The sequence below is a fragment of the Bos mutus genome, chromosome 28, assembly GCF_027580195.1.
Source record: "Bos mutus isolate GX-2022 chromosome 28, NWIPB_WYAK_1.1, whole genome shotgun sequence".
NCBI lineage: Eukaryota > Metazoa > Chordata > Mammalia > Artiodactyla > Bovidae > Bos > Bos mutus.
In genome coordinates this window covers 10,447,777-10,471,154 of record NC_091644.1, presented here as the reverse complement: position 1 = coordinate 10,471,154, position 23,378 = coordinate 10,447,777, and the positions used below count along the sequence as shown (strand labels likewise).

General features: G+C 44.1%; 1 long non-coding RNA gene across 1 annotated transcript; it reads left to right on the top strand.

Moving 5' to 3' along the window:
* LOC138986092 (uncharacterized) lies at positions 1–23,311 on the top strand. Its single transcript, XR_011462985.1, has 4 exons — positions 1–647; positions 2,027–2,353; positions 15,304–15,392; positions 20,918–23,311. It is a non-coding gene; the product is annotated as an uncharacterized lncRNA (long non-coding RNA).
* Positions 23,312–23,378: the final 67 nt, after the last annotated feature.

Here is a 23,378-nt window from a genome sequence, read left to right as displayed (position 1 = left end):
AGGCTGGGCGTCTCCCCAGGAAGGGGCCGCGCTCTGAGCCCCCTCACCTCCCCCTGGGCTCGAGCACAGAAGAGGATGATAGAACCGGAGGCCCAATGATCCGTTATGAGCCCATTTCACAGACCAGCAAGTTGCAGTTTCCAGAAGTGCCACCTACGCCTGTGGCACAGGATCTGAATCCCTAACTTCACGGAGTAATCAGCTCTGATGACATCAGATAGTGTCGCTCTGAGAGGGAGGCTCAGAAATGGAGGGTCTGCATTCCACAGAAATTTTGTCCTTCTAAAGGAGTAACAGTATTGTTAAAAGATACTTTCCAAAGGAATATAGTGGATTTGTTATTGACCCGGGTTCTTAAATAGAAATTGATTGGGACTTCCCTGGTGGTCTAGTGGTTAAGAATCCACCTTGCAATGAAGGGAACCTGAGTATGATCCCTGTTCAGGGAACTAAGATCCCACACACTGAGGAACAGCTAAGCCTATATGCCACAGCTGCTGAGCCCTAGAGCCACAAGTTGAGAGTCCCTTTGCCGCAATGGAAGATCCCACATGATGGCAACCAAATAAATTAAAAAAAGAAATTGATAAAATGCCAGATGAGGCAAGGCTTTATTGGATCTCTTACCTAAGCACGCCAAATAATAGGTATGGGTGCCCTTGCTTGCTCCCTGGGGGAGGGGGTGAGCTGGTCCCTAAGTGACTCCAGGGTTGGGGTGGATCCGTGCCTGGGCTGGAGGGGTGTGTTTAGGAGGTCTGCACACCCTCTTGGTGTGATGAATAGTACCCTGCTTTTGTTTCTGACCCCTCAGAAGTGGCAGTTGGGTTTTTGGTCTTTTTGTATCTTCTTGTTTCTAGTTTGTACAGCCACACAGTTACTTTTAGTCCCCTATAGTTTCTTTGTGTTTTGTTGCTGGAGAAAACAGTTTGTCCAGGAGCAAGCACTGCAGCAAAGGGTCCCAAGTCCCAGCCTGTCTCAGATTTAGGTGTACTAAGATGGAATGATCTCTAAATGTTGATGAGATGAACATGAAAATAAAAGCATGACAGTAAAAATCCCCAAATGTAGGCTTCCCTGATGGCTCAGCTGGTAAAGAATCTGCATGCAATGTGGGAGACCTGGATTCGATCCCTGGGTTGGGAAGATGTCCTGGAGAAGGGAACATCTACCCTCTCCAGTATTCTGGCCTGGAGAATTCCATGGACTGTATAGTCCATGGGATTGCAAAGAGTTGTAGAGGACTGAGCGACTTTCACTTTCCATATATTATTCAGTTCCATATATACATATTTTGTCTGAATTTATATTAGGAACCGCATAGACGCAATGGCAACCCACTGCAGTACTCTTGCCTGGCAAATCCCATGGACGGAGGAGCCTGGTGGGCTGCAGTCCATGGGGTCGCTAGGAGTCAGATACGACTGAGCACCTTCACTTTCACTTTTCACTTTCATGCATTGGAGAAGGAAATGGCAACCCACTCCAGTGTTCTTGCCTGGAGAATCCCAGGGACGGGGGAGCCTGGTGGGCTGCCATCTCTGGGGTCGCACAGAGTCGGACACGACTGAAGTGGCTTAGCAGCAGACAAGGAATTGGGAGAGTTTACCAAGCTGAGGGAACTGGACTTGAATCTAGCCAGGCTGGCCTCTTGCTGGATATGTCAAAGATTCTTACTAAGCCCAAAGGAGGGGCCAGCCACTGAGAGCAGGGCTCCAAGGCACACCCAGTTACACTGCAGTCTATATTGCAATTGTGCTGCAGGTGGCGCCGTTTACATAAAATACTTCTGCAGTGGGGAGACCTGAAGTTGTAGTACTGGCAGCCCTATACATTTTTGCACACTGGATATTTATCTTTTAATATTTTGACAGTTTGATGATGAAAAAAAATGACCTTGTTATTTTTATTTACATGCAATTTTTTATGAGTGAATTTGAGTTTTATTTGCCTATTCAAATACTTTTTTTTTCTATTTTCCCTCTTTCCTTTATGTATTCTGATTATTAATCTGATATATTAATATCAGCAAGGAGATCAAACCAGTCAATCCTAAAGGAAATCACCCTGAATATTCAATGGAAGGACTGATGCTGAAGATGAAGCTCCAGTACTTTGGCCACCTGATGTGAAGAGCCGACTCATTGGGAAAGACCCTGATGCTGGGAAAGACTGAGGACAAGAGGAGAAGGGGATGGCAGAGGATGAGATGGTTGGATGGCATCAATGACCCAGTGAAAACCATATATTTTCAGAGAAGATATATTTGATTAGATCAGAAAACTGCAGATCCCAGGTTGGAAGGCAGGTGGATCAGATTCTAAAATTCATGCTCTGAAGTATCATCAGGCCCCAGGTGAGTAACTAGGCACTGAGGAAATCTGGAGGGAGGTGGAGGTAGAAGAGGGCAAATTGGGTCTTTGGAGGCTCAGAGTGGCAAGTTCTTAAGTTAAGGAAAGATGACCCATAACTGCCTGCGTAGTTAAAGTGCTGTAATGTGCGAAGTCATCCTTTCCTCTCATGCTTCCGCTCTGGCAGTTACCACCAAGATTCACAGTTGAACCCTCACTTGGAATATGATGCTTGGAGAAGTCAGGGGGTGGCCTAAGGTCACACAGAAATGTGGAGACTTGCTCCCAGGATACCCATTGGCAATGCTGCAGGATGTGTGTGGCCTCCCAAGCTGGCCTGTTGTGGTGCTAAAAGGGGGTAGGGGGCATCTGGCAGGGCTTGCTCCCCCGGCCCACACCCAAAGGCAAGGGGCCAAGGCAAACGGTTAGTGGGAGCTGGCCATCTCTCTGGAGGTGGAGCGGAGGAGAAGGACTGCCAAGCTGGAAGGGGCTCAGTGGCTGGGAGGGTCAGAGTCCACAAAAGCCTCCTTGTCTTCTTGTCTCTGGGCAGACAAGACTGGTTCCAGAAAGGTCTTAGCCCCGCGGGGGCCAGGCCACCCCCACTCCACACACTTGGAGCAGGGCTGCTAGCCCATGGCCACACAAGTTACAGGCGGAGAGAATGAACCAGTGGAGTGTGGGTATAGATGCCTCAGACATTACTTTGCCAACAAAGGTCCATTTAGTCAAGGCTATGGTTTTTCCTGTGGTCATGTATGGATGTGAGAGTTGGACTGTGAAGAAGGCCGAGCACCGAAGAATTGATGTTTTTGAACTGTTGTGTTGGAGAAGACTCTTGAGAGTCCCTTGGACTGCAAGGAGATCCAACCAGTCCATTCTGAAGGAGATCAGCCCTGGGATTTCTTTGGAAGGAATGATGCTAAAGCTGAAACTCCAGTACTTTGGCCACCTTATGTGAAGAGTTGAGTCATTGGAAAAGAGTCTGATCCTGAGAGGGATTGGGAGCAGGAGGAGAAGGGGATGACAGAGGATGAGATGGCTGGATGGCATCACTGACTCAATGGACGTGAGTCTGAGTGAACTCCGGGTGTTGGTGATGGACAGGGGGGCCTGGCGTGCTGCGATTCATGGGGTCACCAAGAGTCAGACACGACTGAGCAACTGAACTGAACTGTAGAGGATAGAAGGTGCAGGGGATCTAACAAGGTGAGATTTAAGAAGTCTTTTGTGTTTTGTTTTTGTTTAAAACTCTATCCCCTTTCTGGCAAACAGTCCCAAATTCTCCCAGGTAGGGGAAGATGTAGGAAGGTAGGGAAATCTGCTGTGTACAGGCCTAATGTTAACCAGTATCCCGTCAGTAACTGTCATCCCTAGATGCCGACATTCACTGATGCTGACATTCCTTGATTCCGACTTTATGTCAAGCACCATTCCAAGCACTGTGTGCTTGTTTCTCAGGTCATCCCGGCTGGTACTGTGTGAGCAGCGTTCTGTGGTTATCCCGGAGGTTGGTAAGGGCAGTTTTCCACCCAGTGTTTTTTGAAGTGTGATGAATCCACATTTAAAAGTGGAGGAAACCAGCTTAAAGGTATCCTCCCTGCTTAGTTTTGAGATATTTTTTACACAGATTCACATTGCTCAGGGTCAATTCAGTCCATTGTCAAGGCCATAGACATTTCCCAACAATGTGTTCATTTATGACTCCAGGGTCCTGTGGACTTGGCGGGTAGGGAGTCGTCTGGCATTTCCCCCAGCTCTGTGAGAACGTTATCAGTGTTCTCTGGGGGCGATGATCTCATTTTGCTCAAGGCTGGCGCTGGGATAAAATATAAACTAAGGACACTCTGTGTAGTGATGTGGGTTCTTGGACACTTTAATCAGCAGAAAGTGATAAGAGGCCAGATGAGGAATGCAGGCAAAGGTTTACTCGGACTCGGACTTGTGCTGCAGCAGAAGGGAGTGAAAACAAGTAACAGGTGTCCTTGCTTGCTCCCTGAGGGAGGGGGAGCTGGTCCTTTAAATGGGAGGGGAGGGGCAGATCGCAAGTTGAATTAGAAGAGTGGCTTGGGTGGTGTGCCCACCCCTTTGGTGGTGCTGCAGGCAGGGCTCACGCACAGTATCCTGCTTTTGTTTCCATCACTTCCTAAAAGGCCGTTGGGTTTATAGTCTTTTTGTATCTTGTTTTTGATTCTCTCCAACCGCAAGATGCAGTCATTTTCATAGTTTTATTTGTATTCCATTGCTCCAGGAGACAGTTGGCCAGGTGCAAACACTGCCATAAAGGTCCAAGGTCAAGTCAGTTGGCTGACTATTCAAAGCATTTTGGAGTTAGAATCCATCAAAAGAGGAGTTCAGCCACTGACTCTGCCCTTACTGGTCGCGTAGCCTTAGGTGAGTCGCAACGGCCTCACCAGCAAAGAGGGAGTAACAGTAAGAAATGAGAATTCCCTCACCTGCTTCTGAGAAGCTTTCCTGGGCTGGTCACTGTTGTTTCCTCACCTTATTTGTCTGCAGGTTGGGAGTTTGCTGAGGGTGGAAAAGGTGCGGACAATGCACAGGCTGGCAGAGGCCCTCAGATGAACTTCAGGGTTTTCAGGTGTTACCAAGCCTGAGCTCGAACAGCTCGCAGCAGGGCAGGCCAGGCCAGTAAATTGAGAGTAGAGTTGTTGGGGCAAGGAATATTGACTGTATTTGGAAAGCTGCAGGCTGAGAAGATGGTGGACTAGTTTCCCAAAGAGCCATCTTACCCAGGTTTGGATGCTAGTTTCTTTTATGGAACAAAGAGGGGGAGGCCAGGGTGTCAAGTGAAAAAGGAGATAAGTTGTTGCAAAATATTCGCCAGATATTTTCTGGCCAATGTGTTAATTTCTTCTTTCCTGAAGCCATTCACAGATGGGCCTGGTCAGGATGTTTCCTGTGAGTTTAAACAAAAATATTTTAGCTTAGTGCTCAGGCGTGGGAGGCAGGGTTCTCGGAGATGGGCTATTATGTATACTTTAAGATGGTGGTCCTGAACCTTTTTGGCATTAGGGACCGGTTTCGTGGAAGACAGTTTTTCCATGGACATTGGTGGTGGGGGGTGGGGGGAGATGCTTGGGGCAGGCTGTATGGTGAGCATTGGTTCAGACTGAAATGTGAGCAATGAAGGGGGTGATTTAGGCAGTAACTTGAGCCAGCAATGGGGATCAATGGGGAGCAGCAGACGCTTGGCTAATTCGCCTGCCCCTTACCTCCTGCCATGCAGCCCGGTTCTTTTTTTTTTTTTTAATTGAAGGCTAATTACTTTACAATATCGTATTGGTTCTGCCACACATCAACATGAATCCGCCATGGGTGTACACGTGTTCCCCATCCTGAACCCCCCTCCCACCTCCCTCCCTGTACCATCCCTCCGGGTCATCCCAGTGCACCAGCCACAAGGATCTTGTATCGAACCTGGACTGGCGATTCTTTTCTTATATGATATTATACATGTTTCCATGCCATTCCCCCAAATCATTCCACCCTCTCCCTCTCCCACTCTTACAGAAGAGTCCAAAAGACTGTTCTATACATCTGTGTCTCTTTTGCTGTCTCGCATACAGGGTTATCATTACCATCTTTCTAAATTCCATATATATGTGTTAGTATACTGTATTGGTGTTTTTCTTTCTGGCTTACTTCACTCTGTATAATAGGCTCCAGTTTCATCCACCTCATTAGAACTGATTCAAATGTGTTCTTTTTAATGGCTGAGTAATACTCCATTGTGTATATGTACCACTGCTTTCTTACCCATTCAATTGCTGATGGGCATCTAGGTTGCTTCCATGTCCTGGCTATTATAACAGTGCTGCAATGAACATTGGGGTACATGTGTCTCTTTCAATTCTGGTTTCCTTGGTGTGTATGCCCAGCAGTGGGATTGCTGGGTCATAAGGCAGTTCTATTTCCAGTTTTTTAAGGAATTTCCCCACTGTTCTCCATAGTGGCTGTACTAGTTTGCATTCCCACCAACAGTGTAAGAGGGTTTCCTTTTCTCCACACCCTCTCCAGCATTTATTGCTTGTAGACTTTTGGATAGCAGCCATTCTGACTGGCATGAAATGGTAACTCATTGTGGTTTTGATTTGCATTTGTCTGATAATGAGTGATGTTGAGCATCTTATCATGTGTTTGTTAGCCATCTGTATGTCTTCTTTGGAGAAATGTCTGTTTAGTTCTTTGGCCCATTTTTTGATTGGGTCATTTATTTTTCTGGAATTGAGCTGCAGGAGTTGCTTGTATATTTTTAAGATTAGTTCTTTGTCAGTTGCTTCATTTGCTATTTTCTCCCATTCTGAAGGCTGTCTTTTCACCTTGCTTATAGTTTCCTTTGTTGTGCAGAAGCTTTTAATTTTAATTAGGTCCCATTTGTTTATTTTTGCTTTTATTTCCAATATTCTGGGAGGTGGGTCATAGAGGATCTTGCTGTGATTTATGTTGGAGAGTGTTTTCCCTATGTTCTCCTCTAAGAGTTTTATAGTTTCTGGTCTTACGTTTAGATCTTTAATCCAGGTTGAGTTTATTTTTGTGTATGGTGTTAGAAAGTATTCTAGATTCATTTGTTTACAAGTGGTTGACCAGTTTTCCCAGCTGCTGCTGCTAAGTCACTTCAGTTGTGTCCGACTCTGTGTGACCCCATAGATGGCAGCCCACCAGGATGCCCCATCCCTGGGATTCTCCAGGCAAGAACACTGGAGTTGGTTGCCATTTCCTTCTCCAATGCATGAAAGTGAAAAGTGAAAGTGAAGTTGCTCGGTCATGTCCAACCCTCAGCGACCCCATGGACTGCAGCCTTCCAGGCTCCTCCATCCATGGGATTTTCCAGGCAAGAGTACTGGAGTGGGGTGCCATTGCCTTCTCCGAGTTTTCCCAGCACCACTTGTTAAAGAGATTGTCTTTTCTCCATTGTATATTCTTGCCTCCTTTGTCAAAGATAAGGTGTCCGTAGGTGTGTGGATTTATCTCTGGGCTTTTTATTTTGTTCCATTGATCTATATTTCTGTCTTTGTTCCAGTACCATACTGTCTTGATGACTGTGGCTTTGTAGTAGAGCCTGAAGTCAGGCAGGTTGATTCCTCCAGTTCCATTCTTCTTTCTCAAGATTGCTGTGGCTATTCGAGGTTTTTTGTATTTCCATACAAATTGTGAAATTATTTGTTTTAGCTCTGTGAAAAATACCGTTGGTAGCTTGATAGGGATTGCATTGACTCTATAGATTGCTTTGGGTAGTATACTTATTTTCACTGTATTGATTCTTCTGATCCATGATGCAGCCCTGTTCTTAACAGGGGTTGGGGACCCCTACTTTAAGGTATAGACAACATCCCTTTAGTGACTAACTTGTAGAAAAAGCAATGGAATACAGAGGTAAAAGTAAAAGAAACAAATCCAATATGGAGTCAGATTCGCTCTTCCCTATTACACAGGGAGTCAGGAAAGTCAACTGCAGACCAAGCAAGGGCTGACTCTGCTTCCTGAAGTACGTACAGAGTTTAAGGCCTCATCAAGGAGGTCTTTGAAGATGAGTAGGGTTCTTCTTTTCTCTTTCTTTTTAATTGGACAATTGCTATACAGCATTGTGTTTCTGCTGTACCACAGAGTGAATCAGCTATATGTATACATATATTCCCTCGCTTCTAAACCTCCCTCCTCCACTCCACCCCCCAAATAGGGTGTTTCTAAGCAGTATGTATTATGTGCCATGGAAATTGGTGGGATGTAGATAGGTGACAGGAGGAGAGGAGCCATAAATCTGGGGAATGTTTGGCCAGGTTATTGAGGGCCTTGAATGCCACTCTAGGAGAGTCACCCTTTGTGCTGTAGGCAGAGGTGCTGGCAGGGATTTTGGCTGAAGGATGACTCAATCATGCCAACCCCCTTCTTTTTAAAAAAATCTTTTTCTTTTGAAATAAGTGTAAACTTACAAAAATTATACAGTGAGTTCTCGAATATTCATCACCAGCTTCCCTAAATATTAACATCTTACAAACTACAGTAGAATTATCAAAGTCAGGAAGTTAACATTAACACAATACTATTAAATAAGCTATTGGGGCAGTCAGAGCACAGGTTGGAAAAGAATTTCCAGACACAGAGTATTTCAGAAGGGAATGAGTTTATTAAGAACAAAGAGCTGAGATAATATGGGCACTGCGAGCACAGCGGGCTGACCTCCTGACAGACCAGGGAGAATTGACAGTTTTTGTGGGTTAATAGCTAATGTTTATAGCCTCAATGGCACCCCACTCCAGTACTCTTGCCTGGAAAATCCCATGGATGGAGGAGCCTGGTAGGTTGCAGTCCATGGGGTCGCTAAGAGACGGACACGACTGAGCGACTTCACTTTCACTTTTCACTTTCATGCATTGGAGGAGGAAATGGCAACCCACTCCAGAGTTCTTGCCTGGAGAATCCCAGGGATGGGGGAGCCTGGTGGGCTGTCATCTCTGGGGTCGCACAGAGTCGGACATGACTGAAGCGACTTAGCAGCAGCATAGCCTCAAAGAAAATTCCAGCTGGAAAGTTGGTGTTAGGTGATTGGTTGGGGTGCTATAGAGTTGGTAGCACATATAGAGTGTTTACTGGAGTGGGCATCTTTGCCTAAGTGAGAGTCAGGAAGCTTGTTAGTGATGATCAGGGACTTTTGGCAATGGTTACAAAGGGACTCAGCTTCGGAGGTGACCTTGATTCTGGACTCCACTTCTGTGGCCTTGGTGCAAGGCCTCACACCTGTGGCCTTGTGGGGTGGGAGGCAACATAAGCTACAGACTTTATTCAGATGTTGCTGGTTGTCTCACTAATGTTCTTTTTCTGGCACAGGATGCAATCCAGGATCCCACTTTGACTCAGTTGTCATATCTCTTTGCTGCTGCTGCTGCTAAGTTGCTTCAGTTGTGTCCGACTCTGTGCGACCCTATAGATGGCAGCCTACCAGGCTCCACCATCCCTGGGATTCTCCAGGCAAGAACACTGGAGTGGGTTGCCATTTCCTTCTCCAAAGGGCTCCTTTAATTTAGAACAACAGCTCCTCAGTCTTTTTTCTTTTAAATCTCTCATAACTTTAACAGTTTTTAAGAGTTTTGGCTAGTTATTTTTGTCCTTCATAACCTTGATACTTCTGAAGAATATTGGCTAATTAATCTTTAGAATGTCCCTCAACTTGAGTTTTTCATGAAGACTTTGAGGTCACACATTTTTGGTGAGAATCTCACATGAGTGATGCTGTGTTGGGCTTCTCTTGTGCTTCAGCTGGTAAAGAATCCACCTGCAATGCAGGAGACCCTGGTTTGATTCCTGGGTCAGGAAGATCTGCTGGAGAAGGGATAGGCTACCCACTCCAGCATTCTTGGGCTTCCCTTGTGGCTCAACTGGTGAAGAATCTGTCTGTAATGTGGGAGACCTGGGTTCGACCCCTGGGTCAGGAAGATCTGCTGGAGAAGGGATAGGCTACCCACTCCAGTATTCTTGGGCTTCCCTTGTGGCTCACCTGGTAAAGAATCCGCCTGCAACGTGGGAGACCTGGGTTCGATCCCTGGGTTGGGAGGATCCCCTGGAGAAGGGAAAGGCTACCCACTCCAGTATTCTGGCCTGGAGAATTCCATGGAATGTATAGTCCATGGGGTCACAGAGTCGGACACGACTGAGTGACTTTCATTTTCTTTCTAGTAAGTCACATCAGAAGTCACATGGGATATTGCTCTGTCTCATTACTGGTGATGTTAACTTTGAAAGATGATATGGTAAAGGTGATGTCTGCCAGGTTCCTCCATTGCAAAATTTCTGCTTTCCCTTTTGTAATAAATGAGTATCTTGTGGGGCGGTCACTATTATACCCACCCTCAACCTGGTGGAGGGAGCCTTTCTCCCAGTCCCTCTGGGCTGAGGATTATCTTTTCAGGCTCTGATGGGCCTAAAACTGACCTATCTCCTCAAATTTGTTTCTTCTTATGGATCTCCGTTTCCATGATATAAGCCTCATAGATGGTTGGTGGGAATGTAAATTTGTACAGCGTTTGTAGGCCCATTTTCCAGTTTCCACAAAATTTTTAAATGTGTATACTCTTTAACTTTACAATTTCACTTAGATAATGAAACACATGTACACAGAAGGCATATGGTGTACTAAGGAGAAGTTAAAGTTAACAAATTTCCCTTTTCTCCATTTTTGATGATAGCCTTCCTGACACGTGGGCTTCCCTGATAGCTCACATGGTAAAGAATCCACCTGCAATGCTGGAGACCCCGGTTCAATTCCTGGGTCAAGAAGAGCCTCTGGAGAAGGGATAGGCTACCCACTCCAGTATTCTTGGACTTCCCCTTGTGGCTCACCTGGTAAAGAATCCGCCTGCAACGTGGGAGTCTTGGGTTCAATCCTGGGTTTGGAAGATCTCCTGGAGAAGGGAAAGGCTACCCACTCCAGTGTTCTGGCCTGGAGAATTCCATAGACTATACAGTCCATGGGGTCGCAAAGAGTTGGACACGACTAAGTGACTTTCACTCATTCTGACATGTGTGAGATGGTATCTCAATGTGGTTTGATTTGCATTTCTCTTGGACTTCCCTGCTGATCCAGTGGTGTAGACTCCACACTTCCATTGTAGGGGGCATAGTTTTAATCCTTGGTCACAGAAGTTAGCATGGTACATGCATGTGCACTAAGTTGCTTCAGTCATGAGGTGTGTTCACTCTTTGCAATCATATGGACTGTAGCCCACCAGGCTCCTCTGTCCATGGGATTCTCCAGCTAAGAACACTGGAGTGGGTTGCTGTGCCCTCCTCCAGGGGATCTTCCTGACCCAGGGATCTAATCCATATCTCCTGCGGCTCCTGCATCGCAGGTGGATTCTTTACCACATGGTGCAGCATTCCCCGCCCCCCAGTAATTTGATTTACATTTCCCTGATGGTTAATAATGTTAAACATCTTTTCATGTGTCTATTGACTGTCTGTATGTCTTCTTTGGAAAAATGTCTGTCTAGATATGCCCATTTTAAAATCAGATTGTTTGTTTGTATGAGTTGAGTTGTATGAGTTCTTTATATATTTTGGATATTAGCATCTTATCAGGGACCTTCTTGGTGGCACAATGGATAGGAATCTGCCTGCCAGTGCAGGAGACACAGGTTCAATCCCTGGTCTGGGAAGATTCCACATGTGGTGGAGCAACTAAGCCCATGAACCACAGCTGCTGAGCCTGTGCTCTGGAACCTGTGAGCCACAACTACTGTGCCACATGCTGCAACTGCTGAAGCCCATGCACCTGTAGCCTGTGCTCTGCAACAAGAGAAGCCACCACAGTGAGAAATCTGGGTACCACAACAAAGAATAGCCCCACTTGCCAAACTAGAGAAAGTCTGCCTAAAGCAGTGAAGACCTAGTGCAGCCAAAAATAAATCAATAATAATTTTTTAAAAAGGCATTGTATACACACACACACAAGTAAAAAAAAAAAAAAATATATATATATATATATATATCAGATAAATCATTTGCAAATATCTACTCCCAGTTGGTATGGGCTTCCCTGGTGGCTCAGACAGTAAAGAATCCACTTGCAATTCAGGAGACCTGGGTTCAATCCCTGGGTTGGGAAGATCCCCTGGAGGAGGTCATGGCAACCCACTCCAGTATTCTTGCCTGGAGAATCCCATAGACAGAGGAGCCTGGAAGGCTACAGTCCATGGGGTCACAAAGAGTTGGACATGACTGAGAGACTAAGCACTGCACAGTTGGTAGATGGCCTTTTCCTTCACTGTGCAAAACCTTTTTAGTTTGATATAGTCCCATTTGTTTATTTTTGCTTATTTTGCCTGAGACATATCGAAAAATGATATTACCAGTACGGATGTCAAAGAGCTTATTGCCTGTTTTCTTCTAGAAGTTTTATAGTTTTAGGTCTTACATTTAATTCTTTAATCCACTTTGAATTCATTTTTGTGCATAGTTTGAGAGAGTAGTCCAGTTTGATTCTTTTGCATGTGGCTGTTCAGTTTTCCTAACATCATGTTAATGAGGTTTTCTTCCCCCATTGTATATTCTTGCCTCCTAGCATAGATTGTTTGGATTCGTTTCTAGGCTCTATTCAGTTCCCTTGATTTGTGTGTTTGTTTTTGTTCCAGTACCACACTGTTTTGATTACTATAGCTTTGTAGTATAATTTGAAATCATGAAGCATATTACCTTCAGCTTTGTTCTTCTTTCTCAAGGTTATTTTGGCTATTCAGGGTCTTTTGTGCTTCTGTACAAATTTTAGATTTGTTCTAGTTCTGTGAAAAATGTTCTTGGCATTTTGATAAGGATTGCATTGAATCTGTAGCCACTATGGAAAGCAGTATAGAGATTCCTCAAAATATTAAAAATATAATTACCATATGATCCAGCAATTCCACTCCTGGGTAGTTATCCAAAGAAAACAAAAACATATCTATCCCTGCATTCATTACAGCATTATTTACAATGGCCTAGATATGAAAGCAACCTAATTCTAAATGAAAGTCACTCAGTCATGTCTGACTCTTTGTGACCGCATGGACTATACAGTCCATGGAATTCTCCAGGCCAGAATACTGGAGTGGGTAGCTGTTCCCTTGGCCAGGAGATCTTCCCAACTCAGGGATCGAACCCAAGTCTCCTACATTGCAGGCGATTCTTTACCAGCTGAGCCATGAGGGGAGCCCAGAAAGCAACCTAGTGTCCACTAATAGATGGTGATGTGTGTATGTGCATATATATATATATATATATGCACACCAAATGGAATATTAGTCATAAAAAGAATGAAATCTTACCATTTGTGACAACATGGTCCACCTGGATGGTATTATGCTTTGTGAAAGAAGTTAGAGAAAGACAAATACTGTATAATTTCACATATATGTGGAATCTAAAAACAAATGAACAAACATAGAAAAACAGAAGCAGAATTATAGAAACAGAGAGCAAAAAGATGGTTACCAGAGGGGATGGAGGTTGGGAGAGGAAAAAAGTAGGTGAGAGAAATTAAGTACAAACTTCCAGTTGGAAAATAAATGAGTGACAGATTTGAAATGAATAGAGTAGGGAATTAGAGTCAATTAGGTAATATCTTTGCATGGTGACAGATGACAACTAGTCTTATCATGGTGATCATTTTGAAATGTATAGACACATCAAATCACTGAGTAACAGGAGCTAAGACAGTGTAGATCAATGATACTTTGAAAAATCCAAATCACACAAACTCATAAAAAAAGAGATCAGATGTGTGGGTGGTCAGAGGGGGAACTGGATGAAGGCCGTCAAAATGCACAAACTCCCAATTATAAGATAAATAAGTAATAAGGTTGTAATGTACAAAATGATAAATATAGTTAACACATTAACACTGCTGTATGTTATATATTGTATGAAAGTTGTTCAGAGAGTAAATTCTATGAGTTCTCATTAAGGAAGAATTTTTCTCTATTAATTTTGAATCTATATGAGATTATGGATGTTCACTAAACTTATTGCAATAATCATTTCATGATGTATATATAAGTTAAATCATTATGCTGTGCACCTTAAACTTACACAGTGCTGTATGTCAGTAAATCTGTAAGTAAATAAATGGATTCTATCTATGTACGCCAGCATGGAATTACCTGCAAGATTTACTGTTGAATAAAGAAAGCAAGTTGCAGAAAAATGTGCACAATACAATCCCATCACAAACCAAAGTACATCTGTGAATCTGTATGCATGTATATTATACACTGTTTTATACATGTCTCTCTCTCTATAACTGATATTTAGAAAAAATGCTCAGTCAGCTGCTAAAGGTGCAATCTCTGTTATACACAGGAATTAGGATGACAGTGAGGGTACTAATTAACTGGCAACTTTTTGTTAGACATTTCTCATCGTTGAATGATTTGCTGTGTCACAGCAAGCATGGGATATCTTTGTAATGGCAGTTACAACTCCTGTTGCAGCCCCACTCCTCCTTGTCCAGGAAAGGAAACTGAGGCCCAGAGAAAGGGCCTTGCCCAAGTCTAGCTGGGAGGTTAGCAGCGCGATGAGAAGTAGATGAGAAAGCAAGGCTGGGAGGGACCAGAAGTGAGTAGACGACAGCCAGTTGGGGAGACCATGTAGAAAATGTACTGTTAAGGGAGAAGAGGGGCTGGGCCCTGCCTCTGCAAACTCTGAAAGCTCTGTGGTCCTTGAGAAAGTGGAGAGCAGAGTTCTGCGCCCCAGCACAGGACACAGATCCTGAGTATGGCGGAGGTGGCCACAATGCTGACTGAGGAAATGCTGCTGAGGACAGTCTAACTGCAGCTGAGGGTGAAGAGACACAGGGAGTGAGTGCCAGAGAGCAGGCTGGGACAGCCCAGGACCCACTGATTCCACGTTCATTGCCCTCATTTTATGAATGGGACTGAGAACAGATAAGAAACCTACCCAAGGTCACACTGGACTCCAAAGCCCATTCCTCACTGTGGATATGCCTCTGGATATGAAAAGTGCATTTTACTAAGAGTTGATCCCCAAACTAGCGTGTGACACTTACCTACACTTACCTAGGCCTTGAACATCCTTTTAAAAAATCACACTTAAATTGAGAATTTTTGCAACCAAAATTTGAACAGCACTGAACTTGACCAAGAAGGAACAAAAACAGAACAGAAACGAAAAAAGAGGAAGGAAGAGAAAAAAGAAGGTATATACAAGTGTTGATATTTTATCTCTGGAATAATTCTGCTTTAACTCTGTTCCCTAGGACCAATGAATAGATGAGTGGAGAATTCTAAACTGTTCCAACCAGTCTGCAAATTTTATTCTTTGTAAATCTAAAATATATTGAAATTTTTGTGTGTTGTGCTGAAGCTTAAATGGGGTGCTGAAGTTTCATGTTTCTGACTGAGATATAAATTTAGTTTGAAAACAGATGTTCCAATGATTGGTTTCTCCTCAGGGTGACTACTTGAACCTGAATTTCCAGTTTGCCCTGATAAAGAAGAGAGGATCCTGGAGGAAATTCTTGGGCTGATGGCCTGGACAAAGGTTAGTAGGTGGGAATATGTACTTTTGGGTCAATATTAGTGAAGAAATTTGCCTGAAGGGGCAGAAATACTGATTCAGGATCGATAAGAGGTAAATTCCATTGTGTGGGGCAAGGTTACATTCGAATTTTTAAAAGAGGCAGAGAATTTAATTTTAAATAATTGCTACTCTTGTGGATCTCTAATTTGTTGTCGTTCATCAGAAAAAATGTGTATATGTTGTATCTGAAAACCAAGGGACATAAGTGAGCTACCATGGTCATAGGAATTAACTCACCAATTAAGGAATGTTGCTTGTCACCCGTTTCTACAAGACTCAAGTCACTAAATGCCACTTCAGTTATTGATGGATAGCACACTCTGGAAAGAATTCAAGGTGAAGGTCAAGAATGAGGCACTCTCTGGTCTGGGAAAACTGGCAGAACAGGCCCTCAGATAGTTAGATATTTTCAGGAGAAATTTTTATGAACCCAGATTCTTGCATCAGCCCATGGTTAGAAAAGCACTGAAATAACTAGCTGAGATATCTGATTCTTGTGACTGATAGCAACATTCTGCAGAGATGTGTGCCTGATTGCACATACTCCTTCAAAATCACATACCTCTTCAGAGCAGTTCTTCAAAGCAGTCTGAGGGGCTGTCTCCTGGGCTGTAGTTCTCATTAAGACACTGAATGATCTCAGCTCACAGGTCTTATGTTGTATATGGATATTAGTTAAGCTGAAAAACAAAACAAAACAACGTTGAGAACTGGCCTGAAAGTTAGGACAAGGTAGCTATTTCCCAGCTCTGCTGCTCTTTGCTGTGTGTGCTTGGGTGGTTAGCTCACCCTCTCTGGGTGTTAGGGTCCGCTTTTGCAAAATGAAGTGATGGGTGAAAGGAACTCCAGTGATGGCAGCTCCTTCTTGCTCACATCACAAGACTTAGGAAAGCAACCTTGTTGGCAAGCTGGCTGGCTGCATTCCATGCTCAGTTGTTCACTTTGGAGGAAGATGTAGCTGGAGGCAGTCACATCGCCTTGTACTCAAGAGCCCAGGCCAGAGGAAGGCATGCCCATCCTGGCTGCATCAGGGGCTGGAGGCAGAACTGGGTGATGGTTAAGAGCTGGGGGAGTCAGAGTAACATGGTTTCCAGTCTCAGTTCTGCCTCTTTCTAGGTGAGAGATCTCTGGTAACTTGCTGTCTCTGACCTGAGTGTCAAATGCGGATGTTAATAGTAACTGTGTCCTCTTGGAAGTTGTTGAGAGAATCAGATGAGATGTGTTTAAATGCCTAGAATAGTGCTGGGCACATATTATATATATAATCAATGGTAACTATTATTTGATTTTTAAGATAATTTTAAAAAATCTATTTATATATATTTGGCCATGTCAGGTCTCAGTTGTGGCACACAGACTCTCTAGTTGTGATATGCAGTTGCAGCCCTCGGGCTCTCTGGTTATGTTGCTCGCACTCCAGAATGCATGGGCTCAGTAGCTGTGGCATGTGGGCTTAGTCGCTCTGTGGCACGTGGGATCTTAGTTCCCTAACCAGGGATCTAACCTATGTCCCCTGCATTGCAAGGCAGATTCTTAACCATTGGGCCACCAAGGAAGTCCCTATTTCTGTTGTTTTTACTACTCAAAATCAAATCTTAACTTCTTAACTAATATAGAAATTCTTGGCTTGGCATGCTGGACAAGTGGCTATCCTCACTCTTCTTGAATACTTCCAGTGAAAGGAAACTCACTATTCCCAGTAAATCATTTCACTAACCAATAGTGCTTCTGGGATTTCATGGAATTTTAAAGCTGAACACTTATGTAAATCTCAGGTTTAACTGCCTCATGAAGAAACCCAATTTCAAGAGGTAAAAGATTTGCTCAAGGCTGCATGGCTAGTTAGGTGGCAGCGGCTCCTTTCTTCCAGTCTTATTTACTACGTCCATTTTCCTTAGTGCATTTGAGCTCTTTGGTACTGTATCCACCCGTGCCCCCCACTCTCCCCAGAGAACAATTCCTGGAGGCCCCAGGCTGTCTGCTGAGTCTTTTTGGATCCCAGATAATGATTCACTAACTCATCCCTGGACCCAGGGATGAAAACCTCTATTTTAGAACTTCTAAATGAATAAGGCTGAGTTTTCCTTGCTACTTTTTAGGAGGCAATCCCCTCCCTCCACCCAAGTGTCACAGGGATGATTCAGCTTCGCCCCATTCCTAGACACAGCCCTTTCCGCTGCCCAGCTCTCACTAGTTCCCCTGGCCTCTTAACCTCCATCCTGATGCTATTTAAAAAACGCCTGGTTTCACAGGCCCTGAAGGCCAATGTCCATTTCCCTACCTGCTCCACCTAGTCTGGCAGTATCTTCACACCAGACGTGGTACTTCTGGGGATAGTTACAGTTGACAAGGATTTGGATCTATTTTTGCCACGGTGATTATAGAAAAATAGCATGTGTACCTGCTCAGGCAGGGGGTCGGGCCACCCCCAGAAGCCCTCAGTGCCACTGACTTGACCTTGGATGTTGCAACCCTTCCGCCCAGCTCACTGGCTCTGTGCTCCTGAGCTGGCCTTCCCCCTCCACCTCTTGAATTAACTTCTTACGATGAGAAATCAGAAAGCATCATTGCAATCTTTACAAGGCCCAAGCTTCAGTGGTTTCAGAGGAGGCCTCTCTAACCAGTTCCTGGTTAGACTCATGTTCAGATGGAAAACGTATTTTCCTTCTAGATGCCAATTCAAAGGGACGTTTTGAAGCAGCAGAGAGTGATATGGCAATTCTAGTGTATCTGGTGGTTAGCCAGCAAGACCAGATTTCATGTAAAACTTGCCTCTGAGGCAGGGGTGACATCCCCCTTTTCTCCCTGGAGCACTTGTACGTCTGAAGACAGCAGAGATTGATCCCCTAAAAAGTTCTTTGAGTCTCTAATCCTTTTTATTTATTTTTGGCTGTGCTGGGTCTTCATTGCTGCACGTGGACTTTTTCTCTAGTTGTGGAGAGCGAGGGCTCCTCTCTAGTGGTGGTGCATGGCCTTCTCATTGCAGGGGCTTCTCTCGTTGTGGAGAATGGGCTCTTGGGTACATGGGCTCAGTAGTTGCTGCTCTTTGGCTCCAGCATGCAGGCTCAATAGTCGTGGCACGCGGGCTTAGTTGCCCCGTGGCATGTAGGATCTTGCTGGCTCAGGGATTGAACCTGTGTCTCCTGTATTGCAAGGCAGATTTTTAAACACTGGACTATGAGGGAAGCCAGAGACTCTAATCCTGTTAATAGTTTTGTATATGAAAACAAAACTATTAAAAGGATTTAATGGTAGACTAGCTTCCGTGGTAGCTCAGAGGGTAAGGAATCTGCCTGCAATGCAGGACATCTGGGTTTGATACCTGGGTCGGGAAGATCCCCTGGAGAAGGGAATGGCAACCCACTCCAGTATTCTTGCCTGGAAAATCCAATGGACAGAGGAGCCTGGTGGGTTATAGTCCATAGTGTCTCAAAGAGTTGGACACAACTGAGCGACTAGCACACACACATATGTGGTAGATTGTTTCCTTCAATGTTTTTCATTTGGGCTGTGATCTAATCTGCAGTATAGCTTTTATCTGTAGTAGCTTTGCCAGAAGTGGGTTGCAAAGAGAGTTTGTATTTGCTTGTGCTAGAGATCCCAGGGATATATCACTCAATCAGGGTCATTTGCAGTTTTCTGAATTGTGACTTCCTGAACTGTGTGGTTAGGATTTTGGGAGGAGAGATATCTTCCCTGTTTGAGCCTAGGCTGATCGAGACAGGTTTTGTTATTGAGTGATTATTTTACAAATTTCCATTTGCATTATTCTTTCATGATAATTCAAACTCACACTTTCTGATTATTTAGGCCAATCCTACCACATCACCTTGGGGCCCAGCAGAGTATCAGCTCAGATGTTTAGTCTTGTTCTGTCACTTAAGCTTACTTTGTTTTTTGCCTCTGGAGGTCAGTTACTTCCTTGAAAGCTCATCCATGCATTTAAAAGATTCTTGTTACAGTTTGTCTGAATATTTAGTGGAAGGATTGTAGAATTATCTATTCTGTTAAACACTAAGAACCAAGAATCCCCTAATATCCTTATAAATACTCTCTTCTGTTTTAAAAGGCAATATGGATTGCTTGCTTGAGGTAGAAAGCAAGTAATTTCTACACAAGGATTTAGATAATGGAGTTCATTTTAAATAAGTATTTCACAGAGCAATGTATTTCACCATGAATACATTATCATTGCATCTGTAATTTACCAATTACAAACCAATTGGTTTGTAACAAATAGGCTACAAACACACATGTAACAAACATAGGTTTCGGAGTCACGGGGATCTTGGTTTGATTCCTGGTTCTGCCACTCACTAGCTCTGATTGTTAACAAGCTACTGAATTTCATCAGACCTCAGTTTTGTAACTGGAAATATGGGCTGGCAGGACAAACCTCTTAGGGGTTAAAGTGAGGATTAAGTGAAAGAATGCAAATAAGGCTCTAAGCATAATGCCTGGCCACCCAGTGACTGTTCAATGAATGTTTCTCTTCTTGTTATTAACATAGAAGTCATTCTGTGGGATTCCTGCAAATTCAAAGGATATAATGGGATTACACAAGGAATGCGTGTCTCTGGCCTACCCTGTGTGTGTGTGTGTTTGTGTATTTAATACATACATTATTGTAAGTTTTACTGATATTAATCATGTATGTTTATAAAATAAATTTATAGATAGTATAAAATACACAGTTGTCTTTCCTACAAATCCAATATAGTTGATTTTCCTCCCAGGATGCTCTTGAATCCATAGTCAAACCATGGGTGCATTTCAACCTTGATCTGACAAATGAAGTTGCATCTCAGTCTGCTCTTTTCCCGATAAATGGATTGTCTTACATATGATAAGATCTACTGATAAATTCACTCTTGTACAAACTATGTTCATTGAACTAAATCCGCTTTCATCCTGGGCTCTAGTCATTCAGACTGAAGTTTAATCTGCATTATTAATATTTTCTCCTTGACTTTCTTAAATCTAGATAAGCAACAAAATAATAAATCAACCAATACAGCATTCGCCAATTTCCTTAGTGTACATGTTGTAGCCACGCGTTCCGGGAAACAAACTCACTCAGAAGGACAATGCAGATAGTGGAGCGCAGTTTATCACACTGACGGGCCCAAGGCAGAGTCTCCTCTTAGCCAAGGACCCCGACCAGCATTTGTGAAAATCTTTTATACCCCATGTGTACATGTCCGAACCCACCACCCCAAATTCCTTGAGACTTACATCAACCAAGGAAAATACGATCCCAATAACCCCATCATTCACGTCCTATGTGCTCATGTGCCCAAACAAACAATTAGCCAATAGTCAATAAACCCGAGGTTACACTCTGATAGATACAGAAAAATGTATGGCCTGTTTGGAGGAAGGGGTGATTAGTGTATGTTTTCTCTTAGGCGCTGAGTAACCTAGATATGACCTTCAAGATTCCCCGGTCTGGAGGGGGTCTTAACCTTCTGTTGTTGTTTTCATAGGCACTAAACACAGAGTTCAGAGTCCATTGGAAAGGTGGCTGAGCATGAGAAGCATGAACAGGCCTAAAGATGGAGTCTTTATTGCACCCTGGCTCTCCGACTGCCAATTTGGGAGAATGACATCAACCTTCGGGTTACAGAGTTCATAATACATTGTAAAATTCAGGGTCCACAAAGCAGAACTATCAAGGCAACTATAACAGTGGTAAATATAGTTTTCCACCAATCGCCCTTCACCCAAGATAAGACCAAAGTCCAGAAAGGGATGTTTTCATTTGACATTGCTTTTACCTGGTTTTTCTTGTCATCTAAAGCAGTCAATACATTGCCAGATAAGTCAGGAATGTATACAAAACATTCAACCTTAATTATAGCACAGGTCCCTCCTTGAGCAGCTGTGAGTATGTCCAAAGCCATTCTATTATGAATTACCGTTTTTCTCATTTGGATTTGCTCTTCATTTAAGGCTTGGATGACTTTTGTTCTATCTAGGAGGGCCTGTTTTGTGAAATTAGTCAAGGCCTCTACTTTAATCATGATATCTGTTGTCCCTGTAGAGGATACGAATAAGGCAGCAATATACTCATATCATTGAAACACGGATCTTGTCCACCTAGCATGTAAATAAGGTAGATTTACCGGGGCTTGTTGTAGGTTAGGCTTTTATTACACTGGCATTTATATCAAATGTAACCCCATGACCCAAGTCTATTGACTGTAGGTCTTACACCAAGAAAGCAAGGAGAGGAAAATCTCTTTCTGTCATCCCAGAAAAGAGCAGAGTGGTTTAAAATCTCCTTGGCAGAGCGGTGACACCCACCAAGGAAGTCCCTCCATCACTGACAGAGGCACAGCCCCACATACCCCGCAGTTGGAAGTGCTGTGGACGTCTGCATAGGAATGTGCCCATGAGACGAAAACATTGTCCTGAGTTGAAACGGAAGTTAAATTCAAAATCACGTTGATGAGGCCAAGCAGCAGGAGTTGATTGTGCGGCTTCATCCTGAAGGGGCTCGTCCAGGATCTTCTTTTGCTTCTTCCTTAGGATAGTCTTAGTCTCTCGAGGGTCAGTGGGGTCCCTCTGTGCAGTCCATTCACCATTTTTTGGGTCTGTGTGGTATGTTCTCTTAACCCTCGTATGATGGACCCAAGGGACAATACCTGTAACTTTAACTGCAGTAGGGGTAGTTAGAATAACACAAGGGCCCTTTCACCAAGGGGCTAGAAAATCATGTTTCCAATCTTTGACCCATACTTGGTCACCAAGTGTAAACTCATGAATCTGTTCCCCAAGGGGGAACGGCACCCTTTCTTGTACAAACTTAGTTACCTGATTTATTACCTTACCCAGTTCCATCTGCTGTGAAATCCTATCCCCCTTTACCTGAGGCAAATTTGTTGACACCTGTTTTATTATGGGAGGGGGCCTCCCACACACAATTTTGTATGGAGAATAGCCTTGGGACCATGTGGTCATCCTGAGTCTGAGCAGAGCCATCGGAAGCAAGTCCACCCAGGAGCAGTCAGTCTCTATGATCCACTTGGAGAGTCTCTTTAACGTCCAGTTGGTTCATTCTGCCATCTCAGAACTCTGGGCCTATATGCCGTGTGCAGTTTCCATTTGATGTTTAAAGTTTTGCTTACTTGTACTAAATCAGCTACAAAAGCCGGGTCGTTGTCTGAACCAATGCTGGTAGGAAGTCCAAATCTGGGAACTATTTCCGTAAGCAGACACCGGGCTACTTGTGATGCTCCTTCAGTCCAGGTAGGAAAAACTTCTACCCATCCCGAGAACGCACATACCATGACCAGCAGGGAACAGTCGTGTTGGTGAGGTTTCATTTCAGTGAAGTCCACTCCCAGGTGTTCAAAGGGCAGCGTGCCTTTCAGCTGAATACCCGGAGGTTTTTGTCTGAACACCGAGAGGCAGCATTAACCTGTGAGCAGGCAGCATGGCCTAGGTGGGTCGCTTGGTGTGTTTGGCTTACCAGAGTGTGTGCCAGCTCCTCTGGTGCCAATAATTTACCACTTGGCAATTCCCACCATCCCTTTTCAGTCTTGGTGGCCCCTTCTGCTTTGGCTAACCTGACAGCCATTGTCCTTGTTTTATCAGGCTACTGCCATCGGTATATAGGACCCAACTAGGGTCTGGAACCTTGTGTCCTTTAAAACAAACCCCAGATACCTTACCTCCACCTTGCAGATCTGTGCCTTCTTCTTCGGTACCTGGTAATCTGCTTCCATCAGCAGCTGGAGCAGTGCTTTTTTCCCTTTCCAGCATTTTTCCTTGGTCTCAGCAGCCAGCAGCAGGTCATCCCCATATTATAGGAGCCAACATCCATACTCTTCTGGATGGAATGAGTTCAGGTCAGAAGCCAAGGCTTCCCCAAAGATGGGTGAAAGTGAAAGTGAAAGTGAAGTCGCTCAGTCGTGTCCAACTCTTTGGGACCCCATGGACTGT